The sequence below is a fragment of the Hylobates moloch genome, unplaced genomic scaffold, assembly GCF_009828535.3.
Source record: "Hylobates moloch isolate HMO894 unplaced genomic scaffold, HMol_V3 SCAFFOLD_18, whole genome shotgun sequence".
Lineage (NCBI taxonomy): Eukaryota > Metazoa > Chordata > Mammalia > Primates > Hylobatidae > Hylobates > Hylobates moloch.
In genome coordinates, this window is record NW_026652293.1 from 47,637,282 (window position 1) to 47,655,261 (window position 17,980).

The following is a 17,980-nucleotide window of genomic DNA, read 5'->3' on the forward strand; positions in this document are numbered from 1 at the left end:
AATAGCTCAGGGCTTTGCTAATCTTGCTGAACACTTCAGTTTTTAGATGGTATATCAATGAGGCATTCAAACAGAGCAGTTTATACACAAAAATTCTGTCTGCTTTGTAAAAGATTATCCTTTTATAAACACTCTGCAGAAAACATAAAAGCAAATAAGGGGCAGCACATAGAACAGGAAAGATGTTAGCAGGGAGATTAATACTGAATGGGTCGAAATGAATGGCGCTTACTAAAACGAGGTCCAGATACTTTGGCTGCAGTGAAACATAAATAATGGGAATGACACATCGTTTATTCGGGATAATGAGTTGATCCAGAGTAGAGGCCTAGGACAAGAGATTAAAGATTAAATATCCATCTCCTGATGAATATCAGTAGCCAACTTTAACCTTTTCCTTCCAAAAGTACAATTTTACTTGAACCATTCTATGTGCTTATGCTACAGTACAGAAATAGGATCCTCAGAAAACAACAAATGCCACTTGAATCATTTTCTTATCCTGGTGGAAAATATTGTCTCACGTTTTAAGATAGGAAGGGGAATTTTATTTCTAGGCTATAAACCTCTAGATAGTGATTTTTAAAAATAGATTCCTCCCCCACCCCATATTCTGCATTTGAGAAATCTAGTTTAGGGACTCTTCTCGCATCTCCTCATTAACATCCATTCAACAATAAAGTTTTTCAAAAGAAAAACAAAAGTGAGACTGGCACAACCCAACACAGATTTCACATCACCAGTGAGCTCTATAGAATGATAAAACGAGACAAGCATTCAAAATCTTCTCATCCAAACTCCTCATCCCATCGGTGAGGAAACTGAGGCCCGTGGCCAGGATGTGTCTCAGCCAGAGTCCCACAGCTAGTTAGAAACAGAGCTGGGACTAGTACCCGAGGCCTTCTGGCTTCAGGCCCCAACTCTTTCCACTGCACCCTGCTGCCTCTTTATCCCCTCAAGTTGGAAATAATGACCAAAGCAGCTTGCTGGAAGAGCCAGCACCCCACATGCTAAATTAAAGCCCTGAATTCATGAAAAACTTAGACTATTGGAAGCACTGAATAAATAAAAGTTGGAAACAGAAAAGGGGGATGGGAGAAGCTGGAGCAGCAGGGAAAAATAGAAGAGGATGCAAAAGGAACAGACAGCAATCACAGATGCCCGCAATGCCAGACCACAGGCCCCGCCACCTGGGTGTGATTTTAAAGCAGTCTATTGGTGGTCCTTCCCTCTCAAGGGGTGAGAAGACCTATGGCAAGAAGGAATTTTGTCATTTGCCCATTTCTTGGAACTAAGTAGCTGGCCACTGTCAACAAGCCAAGACCAAGAGAGTCGTCTGTGGCTCGTAGATACCAGTGGAGTGGGAGTACAAGAAGATTGAAATGTGGCATTAAAAAATAAAAGAAAGAAAAAACAAACAGAAAAACCCAGGCTACCAACCAGGCGGGAGCAGGAAACCATCACAGGTTAATTCCACAGCCACTCACCTACAGAGAGCAAGGTCAGAATTTGGCTGGCATCCCATGTGATATCAGTTTGGTGGTTTCAGTCTATGCTCCAGGGAACATTTGTCTCGGTGCCAAACCAACATGCATGCATTGGTTGGCAGGCTGTCCACTGGAGGCCAGGGATGAGGAGCTGTGGAAGTGTATCTATTTTCACTTTGCAGGTATTTGCATGCCAACACCTCGGCCATTGTGGCTCTTTGGAGAAAGAGGGGAATTTATGCTAGAGAGCGAGGCTGTGTTCAGACAACTTACTCCACATTGGGGTGGTGGAGCTAGCAGTTCCATTCCCTCTATCCTCTTGCTTGGGCGAGTATTCTGAAGTTTATCACTTTGTCAGAGGTGAAAGTAATTGAGCCACTTCCTAGATAAGAAAGCTATTACTGGGACCACCTGCCAGACCTTCTTAGCAGGTGAGAATTCTTTTTGTGGTTGCCGTGTGTATCACAGGTTTCCACTTAGATGGGGTAATCAAGATAAAAAAAGACGAGATATTCACAAGATGTGCAAGTGCTGTTTAGGAAAAGGAAGGATGTGTTCAGTAGAAAGCATTTAAGAGTGGTTCTGAAAGGGAGGCCAGCATTCATTCAGATCTTTATTTGAGCAGTGAGCATGCTCAGCCATAAAGACCCAGAAAGAAACACCACCACCTAGCCTCCCTATATTAAAAGAGTTCCCAAAGGGAGTACCCACTAGTAAGAAGATACACTTTAATATTTTTTTCCAAGAGATATGAAATAATTTGGTGCAAGTAAGTATGGAAACAAGAAGAGAGTAGCTATGGGTGGAAAAGAGAAGAAGGTGGTAGAAGGACTTCCCAAAAGAAGCATCATGCTTTCATTGAATCATTTCATGATGTCCAGCCCTAGTTGAGGTGATGGTTAGCAGCAAAGAGCAGCAAACAATATGGTGCTGCGCTAGGGATGATGTCAGGTTAGAGTCAGAAGGATGATGCTATGTAGACCTTGAACCTATCTGCAAAGAACTTCCAGGTCAACACTCTCGGTACTTAGAAACACAACCCACACTTCCCAGGTGTTACTAATATTCCCTTGTGGATAGGGTCTGTTAGTAGATCTGACCATGAAGACTGTAGTCTATAAAGTGAGGTAATTGCATCTTTACTTCTCCAGAGACAATTTAGTGATTTGAAAAAGCAAAGATGGCTGCCCTCAAATTAATCCCTGATGGACCAATGGTAAGTTGAGCTTGGGAATTTCTCCCAACCTGACATTTAAAAATGTCTATCTACTAGCAAGTAGCTATTGAGGCTTTACAGAAACTCCCTAAGTTGCCTCTTTTCCCGCCTATTATCAAATTCTCAGCAAATTACATAATCATTTTCATAGCTTCCAAATGATGTGCCTATGTGGTTGTGAGACCAAATTTGTCCCTAGGACCAAAGCTACTGATAACCATTAGGGATCTTGATAGATATTGATAGGCCAAATCCCCATTTTGTTCCAAATATATTCACTGAAAAAAAAAACCTCAATATTTTCATAGATAAGTGGTAAGAGTGGGAAAGAAGACATCCTCTTTTATGACTAAGACAAGTAGTGAATGCTGGAGGTCCTAGGTCTCAGGTATATTTTCCTAATTCTGGGCCTGCTTCTAGGTGGTTTTTGTTCAGACTGAAGCTACCTTTTTTTTTTAACAAATTTACTAGTTTCTCTTACTGCATGCTCTGCAGACTTTCACTTCCAATTCTAGAGCAGAATTGGAACATGTTTGTGTGAAGTCAGCTAAGTGTGTTCTCTATTGATTTGTTAGCATATTCTTCACAACAAGAATGGACTCACGTTTCACACATTCTAGGGCCTCAGTGTCAGCTCGATGGGAAGAAGAAGCGAGAACTGAAGGAGAAAGGGGCAAGTACCCCAAGAAAAGCAGGTTACAAAACAGTTCAAAGTAGTACATTAAGTGACAGCTTCATACAGACAGCATTGATATTTAAGGGATCTTAATGGGACAGCAAAAATCTCCAGGGGTGATACCCTGCCTGCCATGACAACTTCCCATCCCTCATTATGCTCTAGCCCAGTAGTTCCCAGTCCTAGCAATATATTAGAGTCACCTGGGGAGCTTAAAAAAAAATTTCCATGCCCAGGTCTTACCCAGAAATTCTGACTTAACGGATCTGGGGTGGAGCCTGAGCATTGCATCTTAAAACATTCCCCTGGGGATTGCATTGCAAGCCATTGTAGTGGGCTGAATAAAGGCCCCCCCCCCAAATATTATGTCAAGTCCTACTTCCAGGAACCTGTAAATGTTACATTTTATGGCAAAATTGGGTTTTGCAGATGGGATTAAGTTAAGGATGTTGAGATGAGGAGATTGTCTACATTTTTCAGATGTGCTCTAAATGCAGTCACAAGCATCCTAATAAAAGAGAGGCAGAGGGAAACATGACACACACGGAGGGAAAGGTGATGTGAAGATACAACACAGAGAGATTTGAAGGTTCTGACCTTGAAAATTGGACTGATGGTGGAGCCAAGATGGCCGAATAGGAACAGCTCCGGTCTCCAGCTCCCAGCCTGAGCGACACAGAAGACGGGTGATTTCTGCATTTCTGCTTGAGGTACCGGTTTCATCTCACTAGGGAGTGCCAAACAGTGGGTGCAGGACAGTTGGTGAAGCGCACTGTGCGTGAGCCGAAGCAGGGCGAGGCATTGCCTCACTCGGGAAGCGCAAGGGGTCAGGGAGTTCCCTTTCCTAGTCAAAGAAAGGGGTAACAGACTGCACCTGGAATATCGGGTCAGTCTCACCCTAATACTGCGCTTTTCCAAGGGGCCTGGAAAACGGCACACTAGGAGCTTGTGTCCCGCGCCTGGCTCGGAGGGTCCTATGCCCACGGATTCTCGCTGATTGCTAGCACAGCAGTCTGAGATCAAGCTGCAAGGCCGCAGCGAGGCTGGGGGAGGGGCGCCCGCCATTGCCCAGGCTTGCTTAGGTAAACAAAGCAGCCAGGAAGCTCGAACTGGGTGGAGCCCACCACAGCTCAAGGAGGCCTGCCTGCCTCTGTAGGCTCCACCTCTGGGGGCAGGGCACAGACAAACAAAAAGCAGAAACCTCCATAGACTTAAATGTCCCTGTCTGACTGATAGCTTTGAAGAGAGCAGTGGTTCTCCCAGCACGCAGCTGGAGATCTGAGAACAGACAGACTGCCTCCTAAAGTGGGTCCCTCACCCCTGAGCAGCCTAACTGGGAGGCACTCCCCCAGTAGGGACAGACTGACACCTCACTCCTCCAGGTACTCCTCTGAGACAAAACTTCCAGAGGAACTATCAGACAGCTGAATTTGTGGTCTCACGAAAATCTGCTGTTCTGCAGCCACCCCTGCTGACACCCAGCCAAACAGGGTCTGGAGTGGACCTCTAGTAAACTCCAACAGACCTGCAGCTGAGGGTCCTGTCTGGTAGAAGGAAAACTAACAAACAGAAAGGACATCCACACCAAAAACCCATCTGTACATCACCATCATCAAGACCAAAAGTAGATAAAACCACAAAGATGGGGAAAAAACAGAGCAGAAAAACTGGAAACTCTAAAAAGCAGAGCATCTCTCCTCCTCCAAAGGAACGCAGTTCCTCACCAGCAATGGAACAAAGCTGGATGGAGGATGACTTTGACGAATTGAGAGAAGAAGGCTTCAGACGATCAAACTACTCTGAGCTACGGGAGGAAATTCAAAACAATAGCAAAGAAGTTAAAAACTTTGAAAAAAAATTAGAAGAATGGATAACTAGAATAACCAATGGCGAGAAGGGCTTAAAGGAGCTGATAGGGCTGAAAGCCAAGTTTGGAGAACTACGTGAAGATTGCAGAAGCCTCAGTAGCAGATGCGATCAACTGGAAGAAAGGGTATCGCTGATGGAAGATGAAATGAATGAAATGAAGCGAGAAGGGAAGTTTAGAGAAAAAAGAATAAAAAGAAATGAACAAAGCCTCCAAGAAATTTGGGACTATGTGAAAAGACCAAACCTATGGCTGATTGGTGTACCTGAAAATGACGGGGAGAATGGAACCAAGTTGGAAAACACTCTGCAAGATATTATCCAGGAGAACTTCCCCAATCTAGCAAGGCAGGCCAACATTCAGATTCAGGAAATACAGAGAACACCACAAAGATACTCCTCGAGAAGAGCAACTCCAAGACACATAATTGTCAGATTCACCAAAGTTGAAATGAAGGAAAAAATGTTAAGGGCAGCCAGAGAGAAAGGTTGGGTTACCCACAAAGGGAAGCCCATCAGACTAACAGCTGATCTCTCGGCAGAAACTCTACAAGCCAGAAGAGAGTGGGGGCCGATATTCAACATTCTTAAAGAAAAGAATTTTCAACATAGAATTTCATATCCAGCCAAACTAAGCTTCATAAGTGAAGGAGAAATAAAATACTTTACAGACAAGCAAACGCTGAGTGATTTTGTCACCACCAGGCCTGCCCTAAAAGAGCTCCTGAAGGAAGCACTAAACATGGAAAGGAACAACCGGTACCAGCCACTGCAAAAACATGCCAAATTGTAAAGACCATCGAGGCTAGGAAGAAACTGCATCAACTAACGAGCAAAATAACCAACTAACATCATAATGACAGGATCAGATTCACACATAACAATATTAAGTTTAAATTTAAATGGGCTAAATGCTCCAATTAAAAGACACAGACTGGCAAACTGGATAAGCAGTCAGCACCCATCAGTGTGCTGTATTCAGGAAACCCATCTCACGTGCAGAGACACACATAGACTCAAAATAAAGGGATGGAGGAAGATCTATCAAGCAAATGGAAAACAAAAAAAGGCAAGGGTTGCAATCCTAGTCTCTGATAAAATAGACTTTAAACCAACAAAGATCAAAAGAGACAAAGAAGGCCATTACATAATGGTAAAGGGATCAATTCAACAAGAAGAGCTAACTATCCTAAATATATATGCACCCAACACAGGAGCACCCAGATTCATAAAGCAAGTCCTGAGTGACTTACAAAGGGACTTAAACTCCCACACAATAATAATGGGAGATTTTAACACCCCACTGTCAACATTAGACAGATCAATGAGACAGAAAGTTAACAAGGATATCCAGGAATTGAACTCAGCCCTACACAAAGTGGACCTAATACACATCTACAGAACTCTCCACTCCAAATCAACAGAATATACATTTTTTTCAGCACCACACCACACCTATTCCAAAATTGACCACATAGTTGGAAGTAAAGCTCTCCTCAGCAAATGTAAAACAACAGAAGTTATAACAAACTGTCTCTCAGACCACAGTGCAATCAAACTAGAACTCAGGATTAAGAAACTCACTCAAAACCACTCAACTACATGGAAACTGAACAACCTGCTCCTGAATGACTATTGGGTACATAATGAAATGAAGGCAGAAATAAAGATGTTCTTTGAAACCAATGAGAACAAAGACACAACATACCAGAATCTCTGGGACACGTTCAAAGCAGTGTGTAGAGGGAAATTTATAGCACTAAATGCCCACAAGAGAAAGCAGGAAAGATCCAAAATTGACACCCTAACATCACAATTAAAAGAACTAGAAAAGCAAGAGCAAACACATTCAAAAGCTAGCAGAAGGCTAGAAATAACTAAAATCAGAGCAGAACTGAAGGAAATAGAGACACAAAAAACCCTTCAAAAAATTAATGAATCCAGGAGCTGGTTTTTTGAGAAGATCAACAAAATTGATAGACCGCTAGCAAGACTAATAAAGAAGAAAAGAGAGAAGAATCAAATAGATGCAATAAAAAATGAAAAGGGGGATATCACCACCGATCCCACAGAAATATAATCTACCATCAGAGAATACTACAAACACCTCTATGCAAATAAACTAGAAAATCTAGAAGAAATGGATAAATTCCTCGACAAATACACCCTCCCAAGACTAAATCAGGAAGAAGTTGAATCTCTGAATAGACCAATAACAGGTTCTGAAATTGTGGCAATAATCAATAGCTTACCAACCAAAAAGAGTCCAGGACCTGATGGATTCACAGCGGAATTCTACCAGAGGTACAAGGAGGAACTGGTACCATTCCTTCTGAAACTATTCCAATCGATAGAAAAAGAGGGAATCCTCCCTAACACATTTTATGAAGCCAGCATCATCCTGATACCAAAGCCAGGCAGAGACACAACCAAAAAAGAGAATTTCAGACCAATATCCTTGATGAACATTGATGCAAAAATCCTCAATAAAATACTGGCAAACAGAATCCAGCAGCACATCAAAAAGCTTATACACCATGATCAAGTGGGCTTCATCCCTGAGATGCAAGGCTGGTTCAACATATGCACATCAATAAATGTAATCCAGCATATAAACAGAACCAAAGACAAAAACCACATGATTATCTCTATAGATGCAGAAAAGGCCTTTGACAAAATTCAACAACCCTTCATGCTAAAAACTCTCAATAAATTAGGTGTTGATGGGACATATCTCAAAATAATAAGAGCTGTCTACGACAAACCCACAGCCAATATCATACTGAATGGGCAAAAACTGGAAGCATTCCATCTGAAAACTGGCACAAGACAGGGATGTCCTCTCTCACCGCTCCTATTCAACATAGTGCTGGAAGTTCTGGCCAGAGCAATCAGGCAGGAGAAGGAAATAAAGGATATTCAATTAGGAAAAGAGGAAGTCAAATTGTCCCTGTTTGCAGATGACATGATTGTATATCTAGAAAACCCCATTGTCTCAGCCCAAAATCTCCTTAAGCTGATTAGCAACTTCAGCAAAGTCTCAGGATACAAAATCAATGTACAAAAATCACAAGCATTCTTGTACACCAATCACAGACAGAGAGCCAAAGCATGAGTGAACTCCCATTCACAATTGCTTCAAAGAGAATAAAATACCTAGGAGTCCAACTTACAAGGGATGTGAAGGACCTCTTCAAGGAGAACTACAAACCACTGCTCAATGAAATAAAAGAGGATACAAACAAATGGAAGAACATTCCATGCTCATGGGTAGGAAGAATCAATATCGTGAAAATGGCCATACTGCCCAAGGTAATTTATAGATTCAATGCCATCCCCATCAAGCTGCCAATGACTTTCTTCACAGAATTGGAAAAAACTACTTTAAAGTTCATATGCAACCAAAAAAGAGCCTGCATCGCCAAGTCAATCCTAGGCCAAAAGAACAAAGCTGGAGGCATCATGCTACCTGACTTCAAACTATACTACAAGGCTACAGTAACCAAAACAGCATGGTACTGGTACCACAACAGAGACATAGATCAATGGAACAGAACAGAGCCCTCAGAAATGATGCCGCATATCTACAACTATCTGATCTTTGACAAACCTGACAAAAACAAGCAATGGGGAAAGGATTCCCTATTTAATAAATGGTGCTGGGAAAACTGGCTAGCCATATGTAGAAAGCTGAAACTGGATCCCTTCCTTACACCTTATACAAAAATTAATTCAAGATGGATTAAAGACTTAAATGTCAGACCTAAAACCATTAAAATCCTACAAGAAAACCTAGGCAACACCATTCAGGACATAGGCGTGGGCAAGGACTTCATGTCTAAAACACCAAAAGCAATGGCAACAAAAGCCAAAATCGACAAATGGGATCTCATTAAACTAAAGAGCTTCTGCACAGCAAAAGAAACTACCATCAGAGTGAACAGGCAACTTACAAAATGGGAGAAAATTTTTGCAACCTACTCATCTGACAAAGGGCTAATATCCAGAATCTACAATGAACTCAAACAAATTTACAAGAAAAAAACAAACAACCCCATCAAAAAGTGGGCAAAGGACATGAACAGACACTTCTCAAAAGAAGACATTTATGCAGCCAAAAAACACAGGAAGAAATGCTCATCATCACTGGCCATCAGAGAAATGCAAATCAAAACCACAGTGAGATACCATCTCACATCAGTTAGAATGGCTATCATTAAAAAATCAGGAAACAGCAGGTGCTGGAGAGGATGTGGAGAAATAGGAACACTTTTACACTGTTGGTGGGACTGTAAACTAGTTCAACCATTGTGGAAGTCAGTGTGGCGATTCCTCAGGGATCTAGAACTAGAAATACCATTTGACCCAGCCATCCCATTACTGGGTATATACCCAAAGGACTATAAATCATGCTGCTATAAAGACACGTGCACACGTATGTTTATTGCGGCACTATTCACAATAGCAAAGACTTGGAACCAACCCAAATGTCCAACAACGATAGACTGGATTAAGAAAATGTGGCACATATACACCATGGAATACTATGCAGCCATAAAAAATGATGAGTTCATGTCCTTTGTAGGGACATGGATGAAACTGGAAAACATCATTCTCAGTAAACTATCGCAAGGACAAGAAACCAAACACTGCATGTTCTCACTCATAGGTGGGAATTGAACAATGAGAACTCATGGACACAGGGAGGGGAACATCACACTCCGGGGACTGTTGTGGGGTTGGGGGAGGGGGGAGGGACAGCATTAGGAGATATACCTAATGCTAAATGATGAGTTAATGGGTGCAGGAAATCAACATGGCACATGGATACATATGTAACAAACCTGCACATTGTGCACATGTACCCTAAAACATAAAGTATAATAATAAAAAATTAAAGAAAGAAAATTGGACTGATGTGGCCACAAGCCAGGTAATGCTGGCAGCCATCAGACACCAGAAAAGGCAAGAAAAAGATTCTCTCCTAGAGCCTTGGAGGGAGCACCGCCTTGCCAACGCCTTGATTTCAGCCCAGGCATTCTGATGTCAGACTTCTGAACCTCCAGATCTATGAGAAAATATGTTCTGTTATTTTAAGGCACTAAATTTGTGGTAATTAGTTATGACAGCCAAAGGAAACTAATTCAGCAGGTCAGCAACAGCCACTGTAGTCCTGCTGGCCTCTGCTAAAGTCTTCAAAAGGCCTCAATGCTACCTCCAAGTCTTTGCACTTGCTTTTTCTCTACCTATAGCACTCTTTCCCCTTGTCTTCACTTGGCTGACTTCAGGAGGCTTTCCCTGACCCAATCTCAGATTTTGCTTTTTTTTTTTTTTTTTTTTTTTTAGGATTTTGTACTTGTCTTTCATAGTACTTATAAGTTTTTTAATGAGCTATGTAGTTGTTTATTTATTCAATGCCTTTCTTTCCCACCAGAATAATAAACTACTCTCTGAGGACTACACTTACATCATCTTATACATCGCTGTATTTTCAGCACCTAAGATGGTGCCACACGCATAGTAAGTAATCAATAAAAACTCATTAAAAGAAATAATGAATGAACTAATAATCTTGTAACACATAGGACTGAACTCCAGATAACAGTCAGGGATGCCAGATCAGAGTCTATCTCCTGGGAGAGGGAATAACAAGGTCCAGGAAGAAAATCTGGGCCCCAAATATAAAAATCTCAGTTCTGACTGTGCTCCAGACTCTGTGGGAGAACTGGAGTGGTGGGGGAGGGTTTGTGCAGGGGTTTGTACGTGAACGCTTGACTCCTGATTTGAGCAGCCAGCCACATTTCCAGACTGCATTTGGTATAGGTCATGAGGATCTTGATACAGTACCAGGTTTGACAAGTATTGGTTCAGGAACTGGAAAGGCAAAAGAAAAGAAGTGAAATAACCTTAAGACCTGCAGCAGAACATAACTGGAAACATGTAGGCACTGACAAATATGTTGACCAGGCAAAACCAATCCATCCCTTTATCTGCATGAAAGACAGGACACTAACTGAAATCTATCAGTCTCTAGGTGCTTTAGTATGTTCCCACTATCCATCTGTCTCCAAGTTAAGAACAACACCTTTTGTGATATTTGTATATGCATCTATTTTTAAAAATCACTTGAGTAAATCCAGAACACGAAGTAAAATCCATTGACTGTTCCTCACTGAGTGCTTGCTTCTACTATAGTAAATAGATGCCAAAGATAAAAGTGAATGGTGCCGGATGCTGATTTTCAGGGTCAAAAACCAAGCTGATTGTGTTATTAGAACCCTACAAGCTATTCCCTCCCTTCTCTGGCCATTTCTTGGTGAAAAAGCAATGTCGAGAGAGGCAACTTCGAAAATCTAGGAATTCCAGGATTGCAGATAGCAATTAAACAAAAGGGCGAATTAAAAGCCCCATCTTATGCCAAAAAGATAGAATGATCAGGTAAGGGAAGAAGAGGCTTGGTAAGGTAGAAATGCTTGGAGGAAGATTTCAGTTAGGTTCTTTTCTTGCAAGGAACAAATTCAACCACTCATGTGAGGAAAAAAAAGTGATGTTTTAACCATGGCTGTTGTTTTGGTTTGGTTTGTTTTAACTCCTCCAATTTGACCTCAAGAACATGTTGACTTTGTGTTAGTGAATGTAAACATTTCAATCAGAGTTAACAGCAACATCAAAAACTTTTCATCAAGAAACAATTTTCTGGAGCAAATTCTATTGTTTTTCAGCGTTTTCAGTGTTTCAATTTCATAGTGTTTTCAGCGCTCAGTCTGAGCACTGTATCTCTGGTTTTTAGCAGTTCCACCACGATGTACCTAAGTGTGATTTTCTTTATATTTACTTTGCTTGGAATTTGCTGAGCCTCTTGAATCTTAATGTCTCTCATCAGTTTTTAGAAAGTATTCAACAGTTATCTCCAAATTTGCTGCTTCCTCATTGTCTCTCTCCTATCCTTTCGGGGTTCCAATTACACATATGTTAGAACCATTTACTATGTCTCATATATTTATTTTGCTCTGTTTCATTCTTTCAACTTTATTTTTGTTTCTGTGATTTAATTTTGCTATTTTCTTTGGGCCTATCTTTGACTATACTAATCCTGTCTTCTGCCATATGCAAGCCAAGTTCTTGGTAAATGTATCCAACAAATTCTTAATGTCAGCTATAATATTTTTAGGTTATATAATATCTGACTGATCTTTTTACATAGATTCAAATTCTTAGTTGACCTTCATCTTTTCATCTCTTTTGTATGTATTTTTCTGCATTTTATTTAACACATTTATAATAGTTATTTTAATGCCTTTGAGGTAACTCCAATATCTGGATCATCTATAGGTTTGCTTCTATTGCTTTTTTTTTTTAATTTTTAGTCATGTTTTTCTGCTTCTTCACATGCCTCATAGTATTTAATTGTATGGTGAATATTATGTGTAAAATAATTTTAGAGACTGCTGTCTTTGTTATTTCCCCCAGAGCATTTGTGCTTTCCTTTGAAAAACAGGGAGAGGGACTATCTATCAATCACCTCTATCCAATCAGAAATTGAACTGGCTTAGAGCTAGATTGCAGCTTCAGCTAGACTTAGTTCACTTCTGCTTTCAAAAATCTCAAGGACAGTTGTGTGTTTGTTGTAGCTATTCGTCTCAAGGATTTTCCGAGTGCTTTGAGGTAGTGAGAGAGTGAGACACTTGACTCGGCTTTCCAGCCCAGCCTCCTAGTCTCTTAGCATCCCCTCCCCCAGGCCCCAGCACTCAGCAAGTGTCCTTTGGGAAAATTGGCTAAGGCCTTTAAAATCCCCCAGATCCCAGCTTATCAGCATCCTCTGCAGGTTTGTCTCTTCCTGGTAGAGTCCCTCGGTCTAGCCAAGCCTGACCAATCCGCAGTCTGTGAGCACACTTGCAATAGTCCCTAGGGAAGAAAATGATCAGTGACCTCAGCTCATCTGTGAAAGGAGCATCTCTCTAGAATTTTAACTTATCTATAACTTTTTGCTTCCTACATCTCCCATGTCTTTAAAAATATAATTTTTGTAATTTATCCAATTTTTCTAGTTATTATAGCAGAAACCAACAACTTGCCTCAACCTTCTACTCAGAAACACATAAGCCCCCATTATTACAAATTAATTCCACAAATAATTTTCTATATAGAATAGTCAGGCTTTTCCTGGTATTTTTGCATTTCATTCTTATTTTACTAACATGATTTTCATCTAGTTCAATTTTTCACCATGTATATTTACAACCAAGATGTGGTTTATTGATCAGTATCTTTGACCATATGAAATTCCACCATTCATAGCATCTGCCATTGTGAGTTTTCCTGTGTGACCATAGAATTTTCATCTGTGACCAAGTTTAATTTTACACCTTCAAATTTTGCATATCTAAACTTAGTCAAGAAGATTACATTCTTCAGACAAGTTTTAGACTGTAATACATTTTACCAAGTACAGTGTGTACTTTCAGATATTGTAATTTTTATTTTGTATTGATCATTTTTACCAGTAACATCTATTACAAACTTAATAAAAGATGATGGTCTGTACTTAAGTCTTATTTAATCTCTAAGAAAATTGTGTGCAATTCTTCTCTGATATTCTAAAAATTTTGTAGTATCTAGTGGTCTATTCAGTGTGAATTAAGAATTGGTCTATTGCATTCTTAACAAATTTCTGGCACAAGCCTGTCTTTATAGAGTAATAATGTCTAGTGTTGGCAGTGCAGAGAGCAAAGTGATGAAACTGAAGGGGTAAGCTTGTAATGGCAAGATCAACATGCCTTGCATCATGACTGGAACACAAAGACCTTGGTTGCTGAAACAGCTCTAAGGACTTGGGGTTGACTCTATCTCAACTTGCCATGCCCTTTCTTCTCTCTGTGTCTCTGCTCTTGCCTCCTCTCTCAAGAAAAGGCTTCCTTTGATTAGTCATGGTTGTTCTACTCACAACTTCAGATTTCTCAGAGTCCATTATGGCTGCCCTGGCCCCTCTGTATCATGGTTCATTCAGGTTTCATTTCTGCCATTAATCCTCTCCTCTCATTTGGTATTATGTCTGGGTTCAAATTCCTAAGAGAAGGAGTATGACTAGTCCAACATAGCCAGAAGCCTACAAGGGCCCTAGTTCAGGTATCTTGTTGAGAAATCTCTCTAATCCATTGTTTCTCGAGGTATAATCCACTGATCACCTTCAAATCTGAGGATCACCTTTCCATATTCCATGGCCCCAGGCCTTTCCCTTTCCCCCAACCACAAGGGAAACCAGGCAAGAAGCTGCCAGGGATCCCTGCAGCCCTTCCCCCACTGTATACCATGGGAAAGCATCCTGGTATAGCTCAAAAAGCTCTAGTATCAGATGATTTGGGGTTCAAATTCCAATCTGTTTGCCTCTAAACTGATTGTGAGTGAGTTCCTAAATTCTCTGAGTCTTAGTTTCCTTGTCTGTAAAATAAGAAAATTAAACTGATAAAAACAGATACTATACTTGGTCTTCACCAAAAGGCCAAGAAGTGATAAAATAAGAAAATTATATCTGCCCTCAGAAAGAAATGGCATATATAAAGAGGCTGGCACAGATAAATATTAGTTCCTTTCTTTCTGAGGGCAAGTCGGTAGCATCACCTTCATTTGCAGAGAGGAGAGCAGAATAATAGTGTGTGGCCAGAATCAAACAAAACACATGAGATGATCCCAGGAAATAAATGAATAGATTTGCCAGCAAGAGACATTGTTATTTTTTCTCCCTGCCAAGACTTACTTTCCCAGAGATACTGCATTTCTTTGGATAACTCCACAACCACTCAATCCAGATATAGTCTCTCAGGCAGGCAACATGTTTACAGTCAAAATGCTCACTTCCACTTCAAGTTTCCAATCCCCTGCTGCTACTTTCTGCAAACTTAATTAATTCGTTGCAGCTAACATTTGTTCAACCTCATGCAGCAATGGGAGACTGAAAGTAACAGGCTCTGGTAAATTAAAAACATTTCAAAATATTGTCTTCTCCCAAGAAAACATTTCTTTTTTTTTTCTTAAATTAACACTCCATTTGGATAACTTTAAAGTTTCAAAAGAAAACAAACAAGGAAGTTCCAATTAATGCTGATTGTCTTTAACTATTTCACTGCCATCCATCCAGGCTACCACTCTTATTATCCTAAGCACTGTCACCTTCTTAATAGATATGCAATAGACCCTCTACCTATCTCCTTTGCAATACTTAGGTAATTATATCACATATGGTCCTAGTGTGAAAATGCCTGCCACACACTCCATCAGTCAGCAGATTAAGATGTTCCTAAACCCTAAGTGATAACGTTGTCTTGGAAAATTAGAAGTGCAAGTGCCATATTGAAGGCAATGATGTGTAGCAAGGGGATATAGCAGATTTTTCTTTTTCTTATTGGTTTGGTTGTTTCACTGCCAAGACACAATTATATTGGCTAAGACTAATGTAATAATAGGAAGACTAAATAATAGGAAGAGTGGCTAGGAAATGGCCCTGCAAGCAAATGTCACCTTATCCCAAAAGATTAATCCAAGGGATTCAGATTGGGGCATTCTGATCTGTTGGCCTGGTTGACAGGCACCAAGGATATGTGTAATCTATCAGGGGAAGCCCCTACAATGACCAATGAGTGTGAAAGAACATCCAAATAGCTGCTCTTCCACTACCTGCCATGAGTTTTGTACAATGTTTCCTTATCAAAAGGGCTCAATAACATTCATTCTGTCTCTAGTGCATGATCGGTGAGGCAGTCTGTGCAGTTCTGCACAGATGTAAAATGCTTGTTTTTCTTGTTGTTGTCATGAATAATGTAGTAGAAAGAGCTTTGAGCCCAGAGTTAAGTGACCTGAGTCCTAATCACAGCTTTGCTCATAAACTGATCAACTCACTTCCTTGGGAGTACATAAGAGAGTAAGTAAAAGACCCAATATTGGGGGACGCTTCTAGGGGGACGCTTCTACCACCTCTGTGAGACTGTGTTAAAATGGCTATCGTTGTGCAGAGTTATCACACAATACTCCAACATCTTTTCTCTGGTTTTACTCTAAAGTCTTTTCATCTTTTCATATGTGCTGATAATAATTCTAAGATTCAAAAATGTGTCACAAACATAGTTTGAGGACACCTGGTTAAATCAAAGAGCTAGAATGGAGCAAAGGGGGAAACCTAAAATGCAGACATTAATCACTAATTCAGTACTTTTAACTTCTAAGAAATGTGAGACATAAATGTTTTCAGAGATTCCTGCCAACAGTAATGCTGAGCCAGGGGCAGTGGCTCACTGCTGTAATCCCAGCACTTTGGGAGGCCAAGGCGATAGGGTGGCTTGAGCTCAGGGGTTTGAGACCAGCCTGGGTGACGTGGCAAAACCTCATCTCTAAAAAAAAAAAAAAAAAAGAAAAGAAAAGAAAAGGAAAAATTAGCCAGTTGTGGTGGTGTGTGCCTGTAGTCCTAGCTACTCAGGAGGCTGAGGTGGGAGGATCACTTGAGCCTGAATGTTTGAAGCTATAGTGAATTGTGATTGCACCACTGCACTCCATCCTGGGTGACCAAGTGAGACCTTGTTTCAAAACAACAAACAAACAAAAAACAGTAATGCCAAATATAGGAAACCAATCAAAGCTTCTATGACAATAAGGAAAAATACTTGGTTTAATTCTGTAAAGAAAGCAATAGTTACTTAAGAAAAAATATCTCCATTGTGTCTATGACAGGCATGGTAATCAGCATAGTATTTAAAATATCAGGTTATTTTTATTGTAATTTTTATTTGATTTGCTCAGATGAAGAGAGTAATATAGCAAATCTCTCTCCATATATACACATATATAAATTATATATATTATTATTCAAATAGAGAGACACAGATACTGGGCTAGAGTAAAGCATAATCTCTGTCCCTCTGTTTCTGTCTTTCTAAATATATAAAAATATATGCATATATAACATATAATGTTATACATGTAGGTATCTGAATAAAAGTTTATATGTGAATACATCCATGTGTATATATATGCATGTTTGAATAGATGTACATAGAGAGACAGAGATCATAGACAACTAGTTGCCTACTAATTACCAATAGCCCTTCTCTTTACTAAAATAATGCAGACTTTGTTGAATAGCAATATGTCTAACTGAAAATATTTGGAGCGTTGCTTGCAAATAGGGGTGGCTCTATATCTAACTGCTGACCCATGAAAGGTAAGCAGAAATCATGGGATGGAGCTTCTAGGGCAGCACGTTAAAAAGCTGGGCTGATTCAGTCTGCAAGCCCCGTTTGCCCCTTGCCTTCCCACTTTTCTGTCTATTGCACAGATGCTGTGCTTGAAGAGGATCGGCCAGATTGTGATTTTGAAGTGACAAATCCGTGCTAAGGAGGGCTAAATGGGAAGACGGGGAGAGGCTGAGTCTCTGCTCTTACCAAGATTTGCCACATCAATCAGCTTGGGATTACCTGCCTCCATACATCTCACAATATGATAAAAATAAAACCCTTGATTTTTAAGCCTCTGATTAGGAGCCTCTGTTCTTGACAGTCAAATGTAATTCCTAAATGATGCAAGAGGAACATTGATCCTTACCCTCAAGGCATTTATAGTTTTCTGACAAAACAAGGTAGACATTTATGTTTGACCCAATTAAACAACATAGACTTGCATAGGAGTGAATGCTTATACAAATGCAACCTCTAAATGCTACAGATGTTCGAAACAGAGAGAGAAAACTGT

At 40.4% G+C, this 17,980-nt stretch overlaps 1 long non-coding RNA gene and 1 other non-coding gene across 2 annotated transcripts in view; both read right to left on the reverse strand.

Annotated features, from left to right (window-relative positions):
- Positions 1 to 17,980, reverse strand: part of LOC116457590 (uncharacterized) — a 188,360-nt gene that overhangs the window by 128,941 nt on the left and 41,439 nt on the right. The window lies entirely within an intron of this gene.
- Positions 14,560 to 14,756, reverse strand: LOC116458189 (U2 spliceosomal RNA). Its single transcript, XR_004245245.1, has one exon. It is a non-coding gene; the product is annotated as a U2 spliceosomal RNA (small nuclear RNA).